Below are 19009 nucleotides of genomic sequence, written 5' to 3' on the forward strand. Positions count from 1 at the left end.
ACACTGTAACTGAATTCACTGCAGTAGGAAATAAGACCCGTGAAATCATGTCCTTCACCCACACGCCAGTGTCTCTTGCTTGCTAATATGTTATCAGTTCAGTTGTTAAAATGAAGTTCTGGCACAGAATTAGCAGACAAGAGGCACTTCAGAGAAGCAAGCAATTTTGCAGCGTGCCTCAATACCTCTGAACAGCAGGTGCTGTCACAGTCCTGTGGTTTGCAGGGTCCAACAGTGAGGATTTTAAAAAATACATTCAACCTTGTAACGTATTGTGAGGACAACAGTGGTAGCTGAATAATCACATTGTGTTGTATATTTTAAACTTCTGGTGAAGTCACAAAGGCTTCTTATTGCTAGAGCTGGGGATAGTCACACTGGAATGGTCCCATAAAGCACTCTTGTCCTCCAACTGCTTAGGCCCCAAGTATTTAAGAGAATGCTTTCTCTGTTATGAGCCCCACTGCCTGTTCGGATTATCTGGGGAGGTCCAGCTTGTCTTAGTCAGGCCTTCTCCATAGCCACCATGAGGCTTTGGAATGCTCTTCCTTTTGAAATAAGAGCCTCCCCATATCTGGCAGCTTTTAAAAGGGCTGTTAAGACACATTTATCCATCCAGGCTTTTAATTAGACTTATAGAATTCATCATGGTTTTAAATGGTTTTAATGTTTGTTTTAATCTGTGTTGTCTTATTTTAAACTGCCTAGAGATGTGAGTTACGGGCAGTAAATGAGCAGGCAAAATAAATAAATAAATAAATAAATAAGCCATTATATTGCTTTGAAAACAAAATGCTGAGACCAATTCTGGTGGAGGGTGTGTGTGTTTAAATTATAGCTTGGAGAAGTGTAAATTCTCTGATTGGCCAGAAGTGCTATCTGCCGAAAAGGCTTCAGAATGTTTTAAAACTGGATTGGAAGTTAGTCTGTTCTTGAATGAAAGGTTCTGAGTGTGGCAGGGAAATTGCTTTGGAATTTTTTAAGCCGCAAAGATATATTTTGTCAGCTTAGTGAAATAAGGAGAGCGGACAAAGGGCATGGCTTTGGCAGTCTAGGCCAGGGATTTTCAACGTTGGGTTCCCAGATGTTATTGGACTTTGACTCCCATAATCCCCAACCAAAGGCCACTGGGGCTGGGGATTATGGAAGTTGAAGTCCAATAACATCTGGGGGCCCAGCGTTGAGAATCCCTGGTCTAGGTTGTTCCTCTTCTTTGTTTTCACCCCTTAGCTTGAAGTATGGTTTGATCCCTCATTGGTCACTATACTTAACCCAATTGGTTCATCTATGCAGTTAACAAAGAGCTCTGTCATTTTGGGCACTGGATGGGTTAGCAACCTGAACACTTGTGGAACTCCATCAGTTTTACAGTTAGCAAAGGAAACCTATGAGTTCACAAGCTCATTTACTCAGAGATTGTAGCCATAGTTTATAATCAACAGGAGTTTCAGTGCATGTGCCAAGTGTTTCTTTCCATTATTACTATAGACATGGCCTGCTTCATTAGTACATAAAGAAGGGGGGAAAACTTGGGTTTTTAATGTTGCTGTAGTATAATAACACCCCGCCCCAGCAAAGCAGTTTGAGATATATGAGTTTAATATTAAAACATTTAAACCAAGTTTATTTATTTTATTTACATTTATATCTAGGGATGTGCACGGAACCAGTCTGGAGGCCATTTATGGGCCTCTAAACTGGTTTGAAGAACCAGTGGTTCTGCTGGTCCGACGCCAGGGGGTGGCTCCTTAAGGGTGGGGGAGGGTGCACTGACCCCTCCCGCCGCTTTCCCCCCACCGGTGCTCCGTTATTTTCCAAAATCCATGGGGCGGCAGCGTACCTCCCTGTGGCCCCTTCCCCTATTGTTGGCTGGAAATGAGGAAGTACATTCTATGCGTGCACCCGCTGTTGTACGCACACACTCACCACACATGTAACACATCACACATGCGACATGCATGATGTGCGGTGTGCACGTGATAGCAGGCGCATGTGCAGACTGTACTTCCTCATTTCCGGCCAAAAACGGGGGAAGGGGCGGCAGGGCGGTAACCTGCTGCCCCATGGATTTTGGAAAATAATGGAGTGCTGGCAGGGGGGAAGGGGCGGGAGGGGTAAGTGCACCCTCTCCCGCCCTTAAAGAGCCACCCCCCAGTGTCGGACTGCAGCTCTGCGGTTCCATGCACATCTCTATTTATATTCTGCTTTTCCTCTGAGGAGCTCAGAGCGGTGTACATGGTTATGTTTATCCTCACAACAACTCTGTGAGGTAGGTTAGGCTGAGAGAGAAGTGACTGGCCCAGAGTCACCCAGTGAGTTTCATGGTTGAATGGGGATTCAAACTAGGGTTTTCCCGGTCCTAGTCCAACACTCTAACCACTACGCTATGCTGGCAAATGCATTACAGTTTCTGAATGACAGGCAGTACTGACTGATTGCTCTTGTAAAATACCAGAAATATAATTCCATTCATGCATTCAAAACTGTATAGGCTCAATGTACAGAAGTGGGAGCAGGATTGTTCTATCCAGCCCCAACCTCTTTGCATGTATCTCATGGTATGCATGTACAAGGGTCTTATGAGCAGCAGAAAATAACTAAAAGGCATGTAGCCCAGGTTCGCAGACATGTGTGAACCCACACAACTCCTGCAAACCCAGCTCACTCAAAACAGGGTACCCTCACTTCTTTATCCAGGCCTTAACCCAAGTTGAAGGGAAAGAGAAGCCATTCTGGCAATCGTGTGTGGAGATCACTTGTAAAAACAAGTCCTGGGCAACCAATGGACATCTTTGTCAAAGAGGCCTGTGACTAGAGGGGCCTGTCAGAGGACAGCTGCTGCTGTACTAAAGACTGCTTCTCTACTGCTTACACAATGCATTATGGGAGGACCCCGCTCTGTTTTTACCATACCAGAGCACACAGCTGGTCGGTTATTTGGGTATAGGGCCTGTAGAGCTACAGGCCCAATGGGGGCTTTGCTCATCTGTCTGCACCAGGGTAGGAGATCATTTACCCACCAAACTACCCCTAAATGGTCATATGAACAATCCTACACTGTATGACATAGGTTCTGTACACACAATGGGGGTTTTCATTGTGTGGAAGAACCTGTAGCTCTTCTGCTGAACATGTTGAGTTTGGGGAACAGAGACAGCAGGCATGATCCCACTCTCCACTCTAAGCATGCAGCCCATACGCTTTTGAAGGTGTGGGCAGTGTTTGTATCAACAGGCAATTCTGTTCATTCATATGGTGCCATTCTGACTCTGAAATGATTGCACCCATGTCTGGGTGATGTTGCGGCTTCATCCTCTTTTTAATCTGCTCACATGACTGCATTGCTAGCATTTAGAAAAGTCTGTACATGTAAATATAGATTATCATGAGAGCACATTATACAATGAGCATGACTTCAGAATTGAGTCCTGATGATGTCAATCTTAGAGTAGGTCAATAGAAGCTGGTGGAATATTCTTGGACTTTAGTGGTGTTTTGTTGCTGATAATAGAGTTTGTACCCATCAGTTTTGCTTTCCCAGATTAATGGCTGTTTCAGTTTTTCATATCTGTGTTAAAAAGAAGCACAGACACCATATATTTATTTTTGAAACAAGAACATTTTGTTTGTTAAAGGCAGCCTTCAGAGAGGCTGTGAAACTGTCATAATATCTGAAGGGAGGGGGGGACATACACATGGTAGATGTGCACTGTAGTTAAATTTATGAACTGTTTTGGCACTAGGCGGCAATCGGTTCACAGCAAATCTTGGCCTGTTGCAATTTCCTCTAGAGAGTCACTTGTACAGCCGCCAAAGCCCTTTAGGGTTGGGTGGACAGGAATCTCATGCTAATGCTTTAATTCTAATGTGCAGTAAATCACAGTTAGCCCCGGCACAGAGTCTAGCGAATTGTCACCACCCAACAGCTGAACCAGCAAAGATGAGAATGCTATAGGTCAGAGGTTTCATCACCTGAAAGGTCATAAAGTATATTGCAGGTGGGAACTTTATACCCTAGATCATGTGGATACATGGTAGAAGAGGAGGTCTGCAGCCTTGTCACAGACATAAACTAAACCCCTGTTTGTACTGAAAGCTATCCCATCACACCCTGTACAATTAAACTGGCTGGAAATGTCATGTTTTATTACCCCACCTGTTGGATTCAACTACTGCGTTCATGGTGATGACATTTGCAGTTTAAGCTTGGGAGCCTGCAGAGGGATTAGAGGGAGAGAGAAGGGAACAGAGGCTCTCTCTACAACTGCGTCTAATACTTTTTCCAGCCTGCACAGGAAGCCAACAGCACAAGTGGCCAAATACACAAGGAACTGGCTTTCAGTTCCAATGACACTCAGGAGACTTACAAGCTGAATGTTGCCACTGCTGGCTGCATCCAAATAATCAGAACAGATTGCAACAATAACTATTTTTAAAGGCTAATAAAGGATGAGGCTGCTCTGTGGCTGAAGACACATGGTGGGTGGGAGTGGCAGTAGACAGAATCATTTCCTCCTCTCTCAGTATTTATATGTGTAGCTTCACTTAAATTTTCCACAGGTGTTGCACGTAATCAAATGCAGATTGTTTTATATGCTGTGTGCCCAACTGACAAGAGATGAAGAAAAAAAAATATATAAAGTACTTGCAGACTTGCCCATGAGAAAGTAGCTCAGCTGTTGTCAAGCTGAAGTGAGCTGCCGCTTGATATGATGAGCACTAGGGTGGTGCCCTTTACACATATGTTCTCTAGTACATAATTCTTCTATCATCATATAGTAGAAGCAAACCTTGGTTAATTCCAGAATGTGTCCTCTAGAGGCTCCAGAATGCATCTGGATCAGCTACAGCCAGAGACCAGGCCTAAGGATAAAACTTGATTCACATGATAAAGGAGTTCCCAACCTTTTTTAACAAGTGCACCTCTTCTGCCACAAACATTCAGCTCAGATACCCCATAGAGATTGTATGTGTGTATGCACACCAATTTAAATGTTACAGTTATGAGACAGGCTACTCCAGTCATTGGCTTACATCTGGACTAAGTTACTCATGAGTGTTCCCATTGAAATTAATTTCAATAAGACTTGCTCTTTCAATAAGACCACCTCATAACTGTAGCATTTAAATATGTGTGCGTGCCCTGCCTTGCTGCTCAGTTGGCCGCTGCATATGTATGCATGTGTGGAGCCCAGCTAAGTAGTGGGGTCAGGCCATGGGGTGTTGGGTTGAGCACCTCCACCCCATATAGTGTGAGGGTGGGCATCGTGCCCCCTTACTACCATGTGCATCACTAGGGGTGCGATCCTGTGTCTGCCATGCCCCTTCTGCCTGCACCAGGATAATGCAAATAAACCTAAGTCTGATGCTGCATTTTACCAACTGGATCTTGCAGGGATACTAGAATGTTATGTCAACCAGACCCTTTTTTAAAATTCCAGATCAGGCCTGCTCAACCTAGGCCCCCAGCTGTTTTTGCACTACAACTCCCATAATGCCCAGCCACAGTGGCCAATAGCAAGGGATTATGGCATTGTGGGCCAACATCTGCAGGAAGGCCAAAGCTCAACAGCCCTGTCCCAGATCCTTGGAAAGTTCCATGCAAGTAGTTCTATAAGAGCTGTTCCCTGAGTCACACCTCAAGACCCCATGATGTAGGTTTAGTGAGGTGGACTATATGACTCCATATTGTGTCAAGGCATTCTTACTGGTTTTGCTTTAGTGTCATGTCACTCCAAACATTTACATTGTTTACATTAGGAGAAGTACTTCTGATCTGGGATGATCATTTGATCCAAAACTCTTCCAAAATAGCTAAAGTATCACCATTTTGCTGTTTCAAAAAGGAGTGAGGAAGACTGAATCCAGCTCCTACTCACCCTCCTGACCAGTAATATTTTTTAAAGGGCTCCCCCATCTAGTCTCAACTGTTGCATGGGAAAGAAAAATCATGCTCATGGTACCAATCAATGTGTGTGGATCTCCATTTACCTGGGGATACACAACTGCTTTTGTTTATGTAGTGCCCCTAGTTGGATCAGGGCAGTGGAGATGTGTGAGTTCTCACCCTGACAAATTCCTTTAGTCTTAACTCCAGTATTGAACCACACGTTGTTCTGGTAAGAACTAATCTGCCTACTTTCCTTTCACTCTAATCTTGATTGATAATTACCATCCTCACAAGTTAGCCCACTTCAGCCTTAAACGTTTACATGCTCACCATTTTGAATTTGGGTGGATGACATCATCACAAACAATGCCCTTGGGGACTTTCAGTCAAGATGGCAATGTAGCCATCTTGACTACACACCTTGTCACACTTCAATGCTCTCTGGAGCCTCCTGACTGATTTTTTTATCCTGAACTGCTAAATCTCTTCCTAACTGCAGAGACTTGCTGCTCATTAAACAAGTGGTTATTTTTCCTTTTCTGTTGGGGGAGTCCTGCTGACAAATTTCATAATGGCTTTTAAGGGAGGAAGAAGGAAGATTCGGCTTTCTTCTTCTCCCCGCCTGCACCAATCCTTTCCCCCAGAAAAGCTTTCACAGGAAGGAGATACTATGCAATTTCTTAAAACTTTGTCTGCTGACTTAAAAAAATATTACAGCTTCAATTACTTCACCTGAAGCCTCTGTTGATACTATTACTGCCAGATTGGGGGTGCTGGAAGGCAACATCTCTGAATTAGAAGTTCCTCTTTTGATTCTGCTTTGGGCACATTACAGAGTGTTAATAAGAGCCTTCAAGCCAGGGTGTGTATCCTGGAATTAGAATCTCTCCAATTGAATTTGCACATTTTGGGGAACCCAGAACATTTGGGAAAGACAGACTCTATTAAAATCATTAAAGAGTTCCTTCACAAAATATTTTCCTTGCCAGAGGAGTATGAGTTGGAAATTGAAAGATCTTATCATATATCTAATCCTCCCTCACATGCCACTGACAAGCCTCATCCATTTATCGTAAAGTTTTTTAAATATATGGTTAAAGGTCTTTTGAGGCATGCCCAAGAAGGAAAGGAGTTCATATGGGATAACTGTCAAATCATGTTTTTCTCGGATTTTCCTAAAGAGGTGGCTGATAAATGCCGTTCCTTTCAAAAGTCATGTCAGTTGGCTAGAGAGAGAAATCTACATTACCATGTTCACTTCCCAGCAGTGTTTTGCATTTATTATGAGAAGAAACTGAGATCCTTCCAAGATTCTCTAGCTGCTGAAAAGTTCATTGCCTCACTGAATCCTGCAGAAGCAGAATAATTGTTTTGACTATTCTCTCCTATTTATATTTGTACATCTGCCAGTGGATTCCTATCTTCAGTTGTAATTGGTATCTCTGTGTAATGCACTTCAAGATCTTTGTACTACGTCCTGTTTTGTAGTCTTCATCTTGATTTTAATTGCTTCTTGCAGGGGGTCCACTGGAGTGCACTGTGCGGCAAGACTACCACGCTATACCTGGGAGTGCAGATGGGCTTTTTCCTTTCCTGTTCTCTCCCCCAATCTTCTTCTGGTTTGTTGCTATATTTTTCCTCTTTACTTATTTGGTTAATTGGTATTTTGCCTATTAATATGTATTTACTGGAGTATTAACACCCTATTAAGCTCTATTCATTTACCTCTTTATTCTTGCACATATCTATCATTTTCTATGAGTCAGTTCAGGCTGCTTGTTTCTGCTATTTTAGCTGTTTGCTTTGATGTTTTTAGTAATTGAGTATGATGGTTCCCATGATTACTCAGAATGTCAAGAGTTTGTGTCAGCCTTCAAAGCTCCAGCAGTTGTTGGCCAAGTTGGGGAAAATGGCTATTGAGGTTGTTGTTGTTTTACAAGAAATCCAAATTTTGATAGTTGATAAATTGCTTTTGCAACGGGCATGGACGGGGAACTACATAAGCGGTAATTCTACGAGGGCAAGGGGTGTAGCTATTTTAATTTACAAATCTTCTAAATTAATTATTGAACAGGAAATAATAGATGATGAAGGTTGCTTTCTTAATCTTATTGCTAGTAGGAGTGGTCACAATTTGGCATTAATGAATTTGTATGGACTAGTCTCTGGTTCCCCAGAAATAATACATAGCTGTTTTGAATATTTGCATACTTTGACATTTGATCACGTGATTATTAGAGGATATTTAAATCAAACTCCTGATCCCCTTCTTGACTGTAATACCTAGGTTACATTCTTGAACCCGAACTTAAGGCCTATATATCAATTTTAATTTAGTAGATATATGGTGTCATCTTAATCCCTTTCACCGACAATATACTTTTCTTTCTCCTGTTTATAAAAACTATTTTAGGTTGTATTATTTTTTGACATCTCATTCTCTATTATCTCAAGTTCAGGCATGCAACATTGATGCCATAGCAATATCAGATCATGCCCCTTTAAGTTGGTTGTTCATTTGCCAGGTTCTTACAGCACCTCATTTAGGTGGTATATTAATAGATTCTTGCAGAATGATCTACAATTTACTAGACAAATGGAATAGGAGATGGAGGATTTTTATTTTATTTTAACATGGGCTCTATTACATCATTCTACCTGGTTTGGGATACTTTTAAAGTATTTTTGTGGGGCTGGACCATTGCTTATACTCCAAAAGGCACCAAATGGGTCAGATGGTATCTCTTGAGAAGCAAGTTAAGGATTTATTAACCTTATATGCATTACTCCCTTCTCCTGAGACATACCGAACCTTACTTACAGCTAAATATGAACTAAAGTTATACTCAGAAACTGAATTTTTATTGAATTGTACTAGGCAAAGATATTGGGAAGCAGGGGTCTAGCAAACATTTGGCTTCTAGACGTAAGCAGCATAACATCTAGGCTGAAGCAATATAACATCAACGACATAACATTATAACTTCTATCCGTGATACTCACAGTAGGGGTGTGCACAAAAACGGTCAGCCTGGTTTGTTTCTAGTCCAAACCAGACCTGAACAGAACCAGGCATATTCAGTTTTGTGCACCCCTGAACACCCCCTGGCTTGGCTCGAATTCGAGCTGGTTCAGGAGTTCTAATGTTAAAAGGATTTTTTTTAAGGACACACTGCCTCCAGGGGGCACATCCATGGCTGTGTGTATGTGGGTCTTTGGTGGTTCTCCCTGCCCCCACCTGCCTCCCCGCAATCTCAAATTGGTCCAGTTCAGTCAGTTCTCAGCCCATTCTGAGCCTCTGTGTACTGGCAGCAGCCATTTGGGAGGTTGCCACACATTCACAAGAGCCATCTGTGTGACACCGGCCACTTAGGTACCCATTGCGCATGTGCAGCGGCCTCCAAAATAGACACTGCCAGTGCAGATAGGCCCAGACTGAGCTGAAAACCAACCTAACCAGGCTGGGGGGAGGCTGGCAGGGGAGAGGAGTTGCAGGGGAGTAACAGCAGGAGAGAAGGTTTGCCCTCAACTCCTGCCTGTAGGCTTCCAGTGGCATCCGGTGGGCCACTGTGTGAAACAGGATGCTGGACTAGATGGGCCTTGGGCTTGATCCAGCAGGGCTGTTCTTATGAGGGGGACCACCAGAGAGTCCCTCATGGCTGCGGCAGTGAACCCCAGAGGCATGCGTCCTTTAATTTTTGTTTTAAAACATTAGAACCCCCAAACTGGCCCTGAGCCAGCCAGGGGTGTGTGGCTTGACCTTGAGCCGGACCAGTTCAACGTTGAACCAGCTCAAGATTGAGCCAGTTCACATATTCCTAACTCAAGGCAATGTCCACACAAGCCTTGAATTTATAAATCAGCCATTTTTTGAGTTTTATTCTAAGCTGTATAGTAGTACTACATCTAATACTGATGCAGACATGGACTGTTTCCTGCAAAGGTTGCATCTTTTCAATCCTGTCAATGCTTCCATATGGAAAATAAATGCAATAAACCTTTTCTGAACACTGAAAAGTGTTCAGAAAGGTTGCATCTTCCATACTTAGCACAAGATCAGATTAATCTTTTAGATACATCTCTTTCTCTGCAGGAAATAATGACCACAATTAAATTAATGAAATCTGGAAGGGACTGCAGGGCCTCATGGATTTTCTGTGTTTTACCAGAAATATATTAGTTTCCTGGTTCCAATTTTATTGGAGGTCTATAATGATGCTTTTTAAAGTAAGTACTTCCCCCTCTTCTTTCAGTGAAGCTTATCTAACTGTTCTTGAGCCTGGTAAAGATCCTGGTTTATGCACTAGCTATAGACCTATCTCTCTGTTAAATGTTGATGATAAGATATTGACAGCCATGCTGGCATGCAGGGTGCAGACTGCTCCCTACCATTATTCATCCAGTTCAGACCAGGTTTATATCTGGCCACCAAGGATCAGATAATATAACAACGTTGATTGATGTATTAGCTGTATCCTCGGAGAAGCAGGACCTGACCCCTATAATTTCTTTGGATACGGAGAAGGCATTTGACATGGTCCATCTGGGGTTCTTGAAACATGTTTTTATTAAATTTTGATTTAATCAAGTTTTTTTACTTGGGTTACTATGCTACACATGGCTCCTTATTCATGAACCATCGCCAGTGGTCTATTGTTTCCTTCAATTAGGTTGGAACGGGACACTCATCAGGGATCTCCTCTTTCCTCTTTTTTTCAATATAGTGTTAGAACCCCTGGTTTGTGCTATTAAATATTCTGATAATATAAAGGGTATCACATTAGTTGGGATTAAGCACAGGTTGATTTTATATGCAGATGACATTTTATATTTTTTTGATAAATCAGAGGTCTCAATTCCTAATCTTATTTCTTTAATTCCAAAGTTTGATAATTTATCCTGTTACTCCATAAATTGGGATAAATCAGATTTGATGCTTTTAGGTTCTACAGATTTCCCTGATAAGTGTGGGGTTTGGGGTTTTAAGTGTTGTCCAGAGTCTTTTGTTTATTTAGGCATAGTAATTTCTGGGAAGCTCTCTCAATTAGTAAATTCAAAATTTTCCACATTTTTGGTTAAAATGAAAAATGGCTGAGATTGGAGGGTTACAATACTGTTATCTGTGGCAAAATAAATGTGGTTAAGATGAATGTGACATCGAGGCTCATACATATTTTAAAAGGTCTACCCATTCTTGTACCTTCATCATACTTTAAGCAAGTCCATAAAATATTCAGTAACTTCTTATGGCAAGGACACCTGCCCAGATATTCAATTTGTAAACTTCAACTACCTGTTCAAGAATGCAGATTTGACTTTTTGCATTTTCAGGCCCATCATTGGACATTCATTCTATCTTCAGTCTTAGGGTGGAACAATGAGTCCCAGGTTTTGGTCACACCTTGGGCCCAGCTTGAAAGCTATTATTTGACTCCACTCAAATCTTGGCAGGTGCTGGGTTCATCATTTTTTCAAGGATCTAGGTCATTACCGGTGTTTAAAGCCACAAGGCATATATGGAGAACCTTGGGTTCTAGATTTGGTTTTGATCCTTTCCAGCATGAAAAACTTATGATGAAGGAGAATCCCTCTTTGAAGATTGCTCATAAATCTTTTTTGGGGGGCTAACTGGGCCTCCCACAACTTCACTACATTAGCTTAATTGATTTCTTCTGAAACTGTTTTTAAACCTTTGGATACTTTGAGAGCTGAGTTTGATTTATACTTAAATGTTAGCTGGCAGTTTATTCAGCTAAAACATTTACTATCACAGCTCTTTGGTCCTGATGCGATTGCAGCTTCTGAAACTCCATTTCTGTTATTAGACCTGGCACACCTATTGGATGCACCTAGGCCAGTATTTATTTATTAAAAATATTTCTATACCACCCAAAACTTGCATCTCTGTAACCTTGCCTGTAACCTTGCTCTATCAGAAGCTTAAAGCTATTGATAAGGTTGATATGGATTATACCCGAGATCTTTGGAACTATTATCTTGAATTTTCTATCTTATGAAATCTATGGTGGGTTGCTTTGAAGGCAGTGAAACATGCCTCTTTGGATCTCAGAATGAGGCCAATACAGCAGAAACCTTTATTCTATATTTATTGGACACCTCAGACAATGTTTAACAAGGGATGACTGCAGACTTCTAAATGATGGAGATGTAATCTGTATAAGGGGACACTTATACATTTGGTTTGGTCCTGTCTGGTTATTGTGCCATTTGGGCTTGAAATCCATAAGGTTGTTAGCATGACATTGCAGCAATCATTGCCTGTCAAAGATGGTCATGTTTGGTTGGGGTACATCCCCAGCATATGGAATCTAGCATTACAGCAAGAATTGTGAATTCTTCATGCTGAAGGTGGGGAAGGTTGCCAAAAGGATTATAGTACAACAGTGGAAGTATAAATTTACTCCTGAACTGCAACTTTGGATAACTGACATGTGTTCCTTGTCAGAACTGTGTTTCTTTTCTGACAGAAAGGTAAAGAAGAGGAATTTTGAGCTATTTGGTAGAATTTTAATGAATTGTTTATGCTTTGAAACATAAGATCTATATCCTTAGAAGAAGTGTGTCCCCCCACTTACTTTTCTTCTCTTTCTGGGCTAGTTCTATCTTACGTTGAAGTTATGTTTAAGGGAACTTTCTTTTTCCCTTTTTCTTTCCTTTCCCACTTATACTCACATATATTATTGCTATCCATTATCATTTTATATGCACTGTTGTTTTCTTATGGCAATTATTTTAAAATCACAAACTCCACTATTGGGGTGTCCCTATGTGTCGTCACTACAACTGTTCCCAATTTGGTTCAGATCAGTTAAGCAGTCCTCAAGTTAGCTCACTTGTGCCTCAAACATACATGCATCCACCTTCTTGAATTGGGGTGGATGACATCATCATGAACTATGCCATTGATGTGAACATATGTGTCTCTCCATCAGTTAGAAGTTTGGTTCAAATGAGTTAGGTGGTTCACAAGTTAGTCCACTTATGCCTCAAACATTCACACATCCACCATCTTGAATTGGGATGGATGACTTCATCACAAGCTACGCCATCGAGGTGTCCCTTTTTGTCCCTACAACTGTACCAGATTTGGTTCAAATCGGTTTCCACTTGTGCCTCAAGTGTTCATGCATTCACCAGCTTGAATGGGTGGATGACATCATCATACACTATGCTGTTGAGATGTTCCTGTGTGTCCCTACAGCTGTAACAAATTTGGTTCAAGTTGGTTAGGTGGTTCACAAGTTAGTTCACTATGCCTCAAAGATTCACACATCCACCATTATGAATTGGGCTGGATGGCATCATTAGAAAGTGCGCCATTGAGGTGTCCCTATGTGTCACTCTCTACAAATGTACCAAATTTGGTTCAAATTGGTTAGACGACTTGATCAGTTAGTCCATTTGTGCCTCAAACATTCATGCATCTGCCATCTTGAATCAAGGTGGATGACATGATCACAAACTACACCACTGAGGTGTCCCTTTTTGTCTCTACAACTGTACCAAATTTGGTCCAAAATGATTCCCACTTGCACCTCAACTGCACCAAAATTGGTCCAAATTGTTTAGGCAGTCCACAGATTAGCCCACTTGTGCCTCAAATGTTTACGAGTGCACTATCTTGAATCAGGGTGGATGATATCATTGCCTTTGGGATGTCTCTATATGTCCTTACAACTGTTCCAAATTTGGTTCAGATTTGGTCCAAATTGGTACCCACATGCCTCAAATGTTCATATGTCCACCATCTAGAATTGGGGTGGATAACATCATAACAAATATGTCATTGAGCGGTCCCTTTGTGTCCCGACAGCTGTAGCAAATTTGGTTCAAATCGGTTAGGCAGTTAACAAGTTAACCCTCTCATGCCTCAAATGTTCATGTGTCTGTCATCTCAAATTGGGGTGGATGACATCATTACAAACGTCATCATCGAGGTGTCCCTATGTGTCACTCGTTACAACTTTGCTCCAAATTTCCTCCAAATCAGTTAGACTGTCCACATGTTAGTCCACCTGCACCTCAAACATTCATATATCCGCCATCTTGAATTGGGGTGGGTGACAACCTACACCACTGAGGCATCTCTATGTGTTCCTACAGATATAGCAAATTTGGTTCAAATTGCTTAGGAGGTTACAAGTTAGCACACTTGTGCCTCAAATGTTTACATGTCTGATATCTTGAATTGCTTGAACCCCTGCTAACTGGGCAAAGAGGCACCTTTTACCGTGATGATTCTCTTTATTTAGCAGGGGGAGAGTAACCGGCCCTATCCACCCACAGCACAGTACTTCCAGTGACTGTTGCTAGTGTGTGTCTTATGTTTCTTTTTAGAATGTGAGCCCTTTGGGGACAGGGAGCCATCTTATTTGTTTGTTATTTCTCTTTGTAAACCGCCCTGAGCCATTTTTGGAAGGGCGGTGTAGAAATCGAATTATTATTATTATTATTATTAATAATAATAATAATAATAATAATACACCAGTTTTGAAACAGTTCAATCACATTTTGCAAGGAGGTGATATTGAACAATGGCTAACAACTGGGAAAACTCATCTCATAATCAAAGACCCAGCAAAAGGTGCAGTTCCAAGTAATTATAGACCGATAACCTGCCTGCCAACCATGTTCAAATTATTAACTGGAATAATAGCAGATGAAGTGATGCAACACTTATTAACTAACAAAAAGCTCCCAGTTGAACAGAAAGGAAATTGCCCAAACACCAGAGGCACAAAAGACCAGCTGCTGATTGACAAAATGATTTTAGAAAATTGCAAGAGAAGAAAAACCAATCGAAGTGTTGCATGGATTGACTACAAGAAAGCCTTCGATTCATTGCCTCACACATGGATACTAAAATGTTTAGAAACAACTGGTGTCAGCAAAAACATTCAGATATTTATTTAAAAAGCAATGAGCATGTGGAGTACACAGTTAACAATCAATGGTGAGACACTTGGACATGTTAGCATTAGAAGAGCCATTTTCCAAGGGGACTCACTATCCCCTCTGTTGTTTGTAATCGCCATGACCCCACTTTCACAAATACTAAACAAAACAGGCCTCAGATACCAAACATCTAAAACATCAAGTCAAATCAACCATCTGCTGTACATGGATGATCTGAAGTTGTATGGAAAGTCCCAGTCAGAAATTGAATCACTGCTAAACGCTGTCCGTAAATTCAGTAGCGATATAGCAATGGAGTTTGGATTAGACAAGTGTGCTGCATTAATAATGAACAGAGGGAAAATAACAAAAACAAAAGGAATAAAACTGCCCAATGGAAGCAACATCAAGAACCTGGAAGAGAAAGAACATTACAAATACTTGGCCATTCTCCAGGCTGATAACATCGCACACACTGAAGTTAAAAGAAAAATTGGAAGTGAATACATCAGGAGAGTTAGAAAAATCCTCAAGTCCAAACTCAATGGCGGGAACACCATACAAGCCATAAACACCTGGGCTATATCTGTTATCAGATACACTGCAGGAATAATAGACTGGACCCAGGCAGAGCTAGAGACGCCAGATCATAAGACCAGGAAAAGAATGACCATCAATCATGCTCTGCACCCCCGCAGTGATGTAGATAGGCTATACCTTCCTCACAGCTCAGGTGGAAGAGGAATGCTGCAAGTCCATCAAACAGTAGAGGAGGAGAAAAGAGGCCTTGAAGAATATATCAAGGACAGTGAAGAAGATGCACTTCAAATGGTCAATAACGCGAAACTATTCAACACCAATGAAAGAAAGCGGGCCTACAAGAAAGAACAAGTCAAGAACTGAGCAGAAAAATGGAAAAATAAGCCACTGCATGGTCAATATTTGCACAATATAACTGGAAAATCAGACATCACCAAGACCTGGCAATGGCTTAAGAATGGTTACTTGAAGAAAGAAACAGAGGGTTTAATACTGGCTGCACAAGAACAGGCACTAAGAACAAATGCAATAAGAGCAAAAGTCGAAAAATCCACAACAAACAGCAAGTGCCGCCTTTGTAAAGAAGCAGATGAAACAGTGGACCACCTAATCAGATGTTGTAAAAGGATCGCACAGACTGACTACAAACAAAGGCATGACAAGGTAGCAGGGATGATACCCTGCAACATCTGAAAAAAATACAAGCTACCTGTAGCCAAAAATTGGTGGGACCATAAAATCGAAAATGAAGAAAATGAAGATGTAAAAATATTATGGGACTTCCGACTACAAACAGACAAACATCTGCCACACAATACACCCGATATAACTGTAGTTGAGAAGAAAGAAAAACAGGTTAAAATAATTGACATAGCAATACCAGGGGATAGCAGAATAGGAGAAAAGGAAATAGAAAAAAAATCACAAAATGCAAAGATCTACAAATTGAAATTGAAAGGCTGTGGCAGAAAAAGACCAAAATAATCCCAGTGGTAATTGGCGCCCTGGGTGCAGTTCCAAAAGACCTTGAAGAGCACCTCAACACCATAGGGGCCACAGAAATCATCACCAGCCAATTACAAAAAGCAGCTTTACTGGGAACAGCCTATATTCTGCGACAATATCTATAACAACAGCAACAAGATTGACAATAAAATTCTGGCATCCCAGGTCCTTGGGAAGGACTCGATGTCTGGATAAAACAAACCAGTCAATAACACCTGTCTGACTGTGTAAACAAGAAAATAATAATAATAATAATAATAATAATAATAATAATAATAATAATAATAATAATAATAATAATAAATAATTGGTGTGGGTGACATCATCGCAAACTACACCATTGAGGTGTCTCTATATGCCACTACAACTTTACCCCACTTGGTTCATATTGGTCCAGGCATTGCAAGGTTGATTGGGACACACTCACAGAAACACAAACACAGAATGTCAGGTGATCTCATAAGCTTACTTTCCTTAAGGAAAGTAGCCTAAAAATAGCATATTTTGTTTATGTGTGGTATACAAATGCCCAATACATTTTCCAGTGACAACTGATAGTATTCTATTGCCTTTCTATTATTATTATTAATTCGATTTCTATACCGCCCTTCCAAAAATGGCTCAGGGTGGTTTACACAGAGAAATAATAAATAAATAAGATGGCTCCCTGTCCCCAAAGGGCTCACATTCTAAAAAGAAACACAAGATAGACACCAGCAACAGTCACTGGAGGTACTGTGCTGGGGGTGGATAGGGCCAGTTACTCTCCCCCTGCTAAATAAAGAGAATCACCATGGTAAAAGGTGCCTCTTTTTAAAGAGAAATGTCTTACCACAGATTGATTACACATGATGACCTGTAGGAACCTATGGAAACTTGTACAGATGTTCCAAGAGCCTCAGAGTGTAGCATTTCAGAGTGTAGTCTAAATCACATCTTGGTAGTTGCCAGTTTCCTCTTCCTCCTTATCACCCTCCTCCAAAATCTGTCTTGCATGGGTAATATATGCTAGATTGTATTAATAATAATACAAACCTGATGGTATGAATTAAAGCATCAGGAAGCTACAGAGTGAAGTTTTGAAAATGGAAGAAATTAGATTTGTATGAATTTAACTGTTCTTTAATCTGCTTCTGGGCAACACAAGTGATTTGGGTCAGCTGTTATTGCATTAAACTTTAATTTTTTTCCACAAGCAGGGGATTATATAAAGGAGTATTGGATTGCACTCAGCATGGATTAGCTGAGCAGTGTCTCTGCTGCCAAGGACCAAATGGATTTCCTTCCTTTTGTGATTTATATTTTTATTACTCTTTACCCCCTCCTTCTCATTCCCATTACCCTTCTGTTTGCCAGCATGGAGATACCCTCAAGAGCAGCAGCAAATGCAGACATAGTTATTGGCTTATTGAATGTATTTATGTTCCAAGGTTCCTCACTAGCCACTGTCAAAGGAATAAAAGTAGCCTCCGGCCATAGAAGTGTCTTGTCTGTTTTAGAAACAGGAAAGTTGAAACTTTTCAAGGCGAATGGTCTCATTTTTTCCTTTCAAAAACATTTCCGCAATTAATGTTTTGTTAAATAAGAAATCGGATATCCAGCCATGTTGAAACAGTATTTTACAAGATGAGCAGCCCAGTCCTATGCATATTTGGAAGTCAGTGCCATCAAGTCAATTTTGACTCCTGGCACTCACCCTGTGGTTTTCTTTGGTAGAATACAGGAGGGGTTTACCATTGCCTCCTCCCACACAGTATGAGATGATGCCTTTCAGTATCTTCCTATATCGCTGCTGCCTGATATATTAGCAGCAGGGATTCAAACTGGCAACCTTCTACGTGTTAGTCAAGCATTTTCCCACTGCGCCATTAGGCAGCTATATACACAACAACCAGTCTTTTACCTTCTACTAGCTTATTACCAGAGGTTATAAATCAATTCTTGACAGATTTTCTTTGGATCTAGGAGTCAGCCCCAAAATTTAGGACCTAGATAATGGACACCGCAAAATACCAGACTTAGTGACAGACATTGTGGAGGGAAAGGGTAAATGGACTTCTCTTTATCGTCTTTTCAAGTAGCATATGGTAATTGTAATAGTAACAATTTGTCCCAGGACTAGAGACACAGATTTTATTAAATAACTCTGCTTCTGAATACCCTTGTTTAGGCATCATGTTTAGGCAAATTTGTTTAGGCAAATTTCTAGGCACCATGGTTTCCTAGAACCTGGGATTTGTCAAGCCCTGTTGTAAGTGGAAAGTTAGTGCAATCTTATCTGTGTTTAGCTGGAAATCTTATGTGTGTTCAGTGGGGCTCACTCATGAGAAGCATCCATAGGATTGTGCCCTTAGCAAGATCTACCTGTATACCGCCCAAAACCTGAGTCTCTGGGTGGTTTACAATTACAATCATTTAAAACATTTAAAACATTTTAAACCCAATATTAAAAATATTAAAACTATAAATCTAATTAAAAGACTGGGTGAATAAATGTGTCTTCAGTGCCTTTTAAAACGTTGCCAGAGATGGGGAGGCTCTTATTTCAACAGGGAGCACATTCCAAAGCCCAGGGGCAGCAACAGAGAAGGCCCGTCGCTGAATAGCCACCAGATGAGCTGGTGGCAACCGCAGATGAACCTCTCCAGAAGAGCTCAA

The 19009-nt window shown here is 41.1% G+C and overlaps 1 long non-coding RNA gene across 3 annotated transcripts in view; it reads left to right on the forward strand.

The window, feature by feature from the left end:
- LOC128346806 (uncharacterized) overlaps window positions 1–19009 on the forward strand; it is a 125195-nt gene that overhangs the window by 64638 nt on the left and 41548 nt on the right. For all 3 annotated transcript variants that reach the window (XR_008317215.1, XR_008317213.1, XR_008317214.1), the window contains exon 2: window positions 7410–7509. This is a non-coding gene — a long non-coding RNA (uncharacterized LOC128346806). The remainder of the gene's footprint in view (window positions 1–7409; window positions 7510–19009) is intronic.

Source organism: Hemicordylus capensis, chromosome 2 (assembly GCF_027244095.1).
Source record: "Hemicordylus capensis ecotype Gifberg chromosome 2, rHemCap1.1.pri, whole genome shotgun sequence".
In the NCBI taxonomy this organism is placed as follows: Eukaryota; Metazoa; Chordata; class Lepidosauria; order Squamata; family Cordylidae; genus Hemicordylus; species Hemicordylus capensis.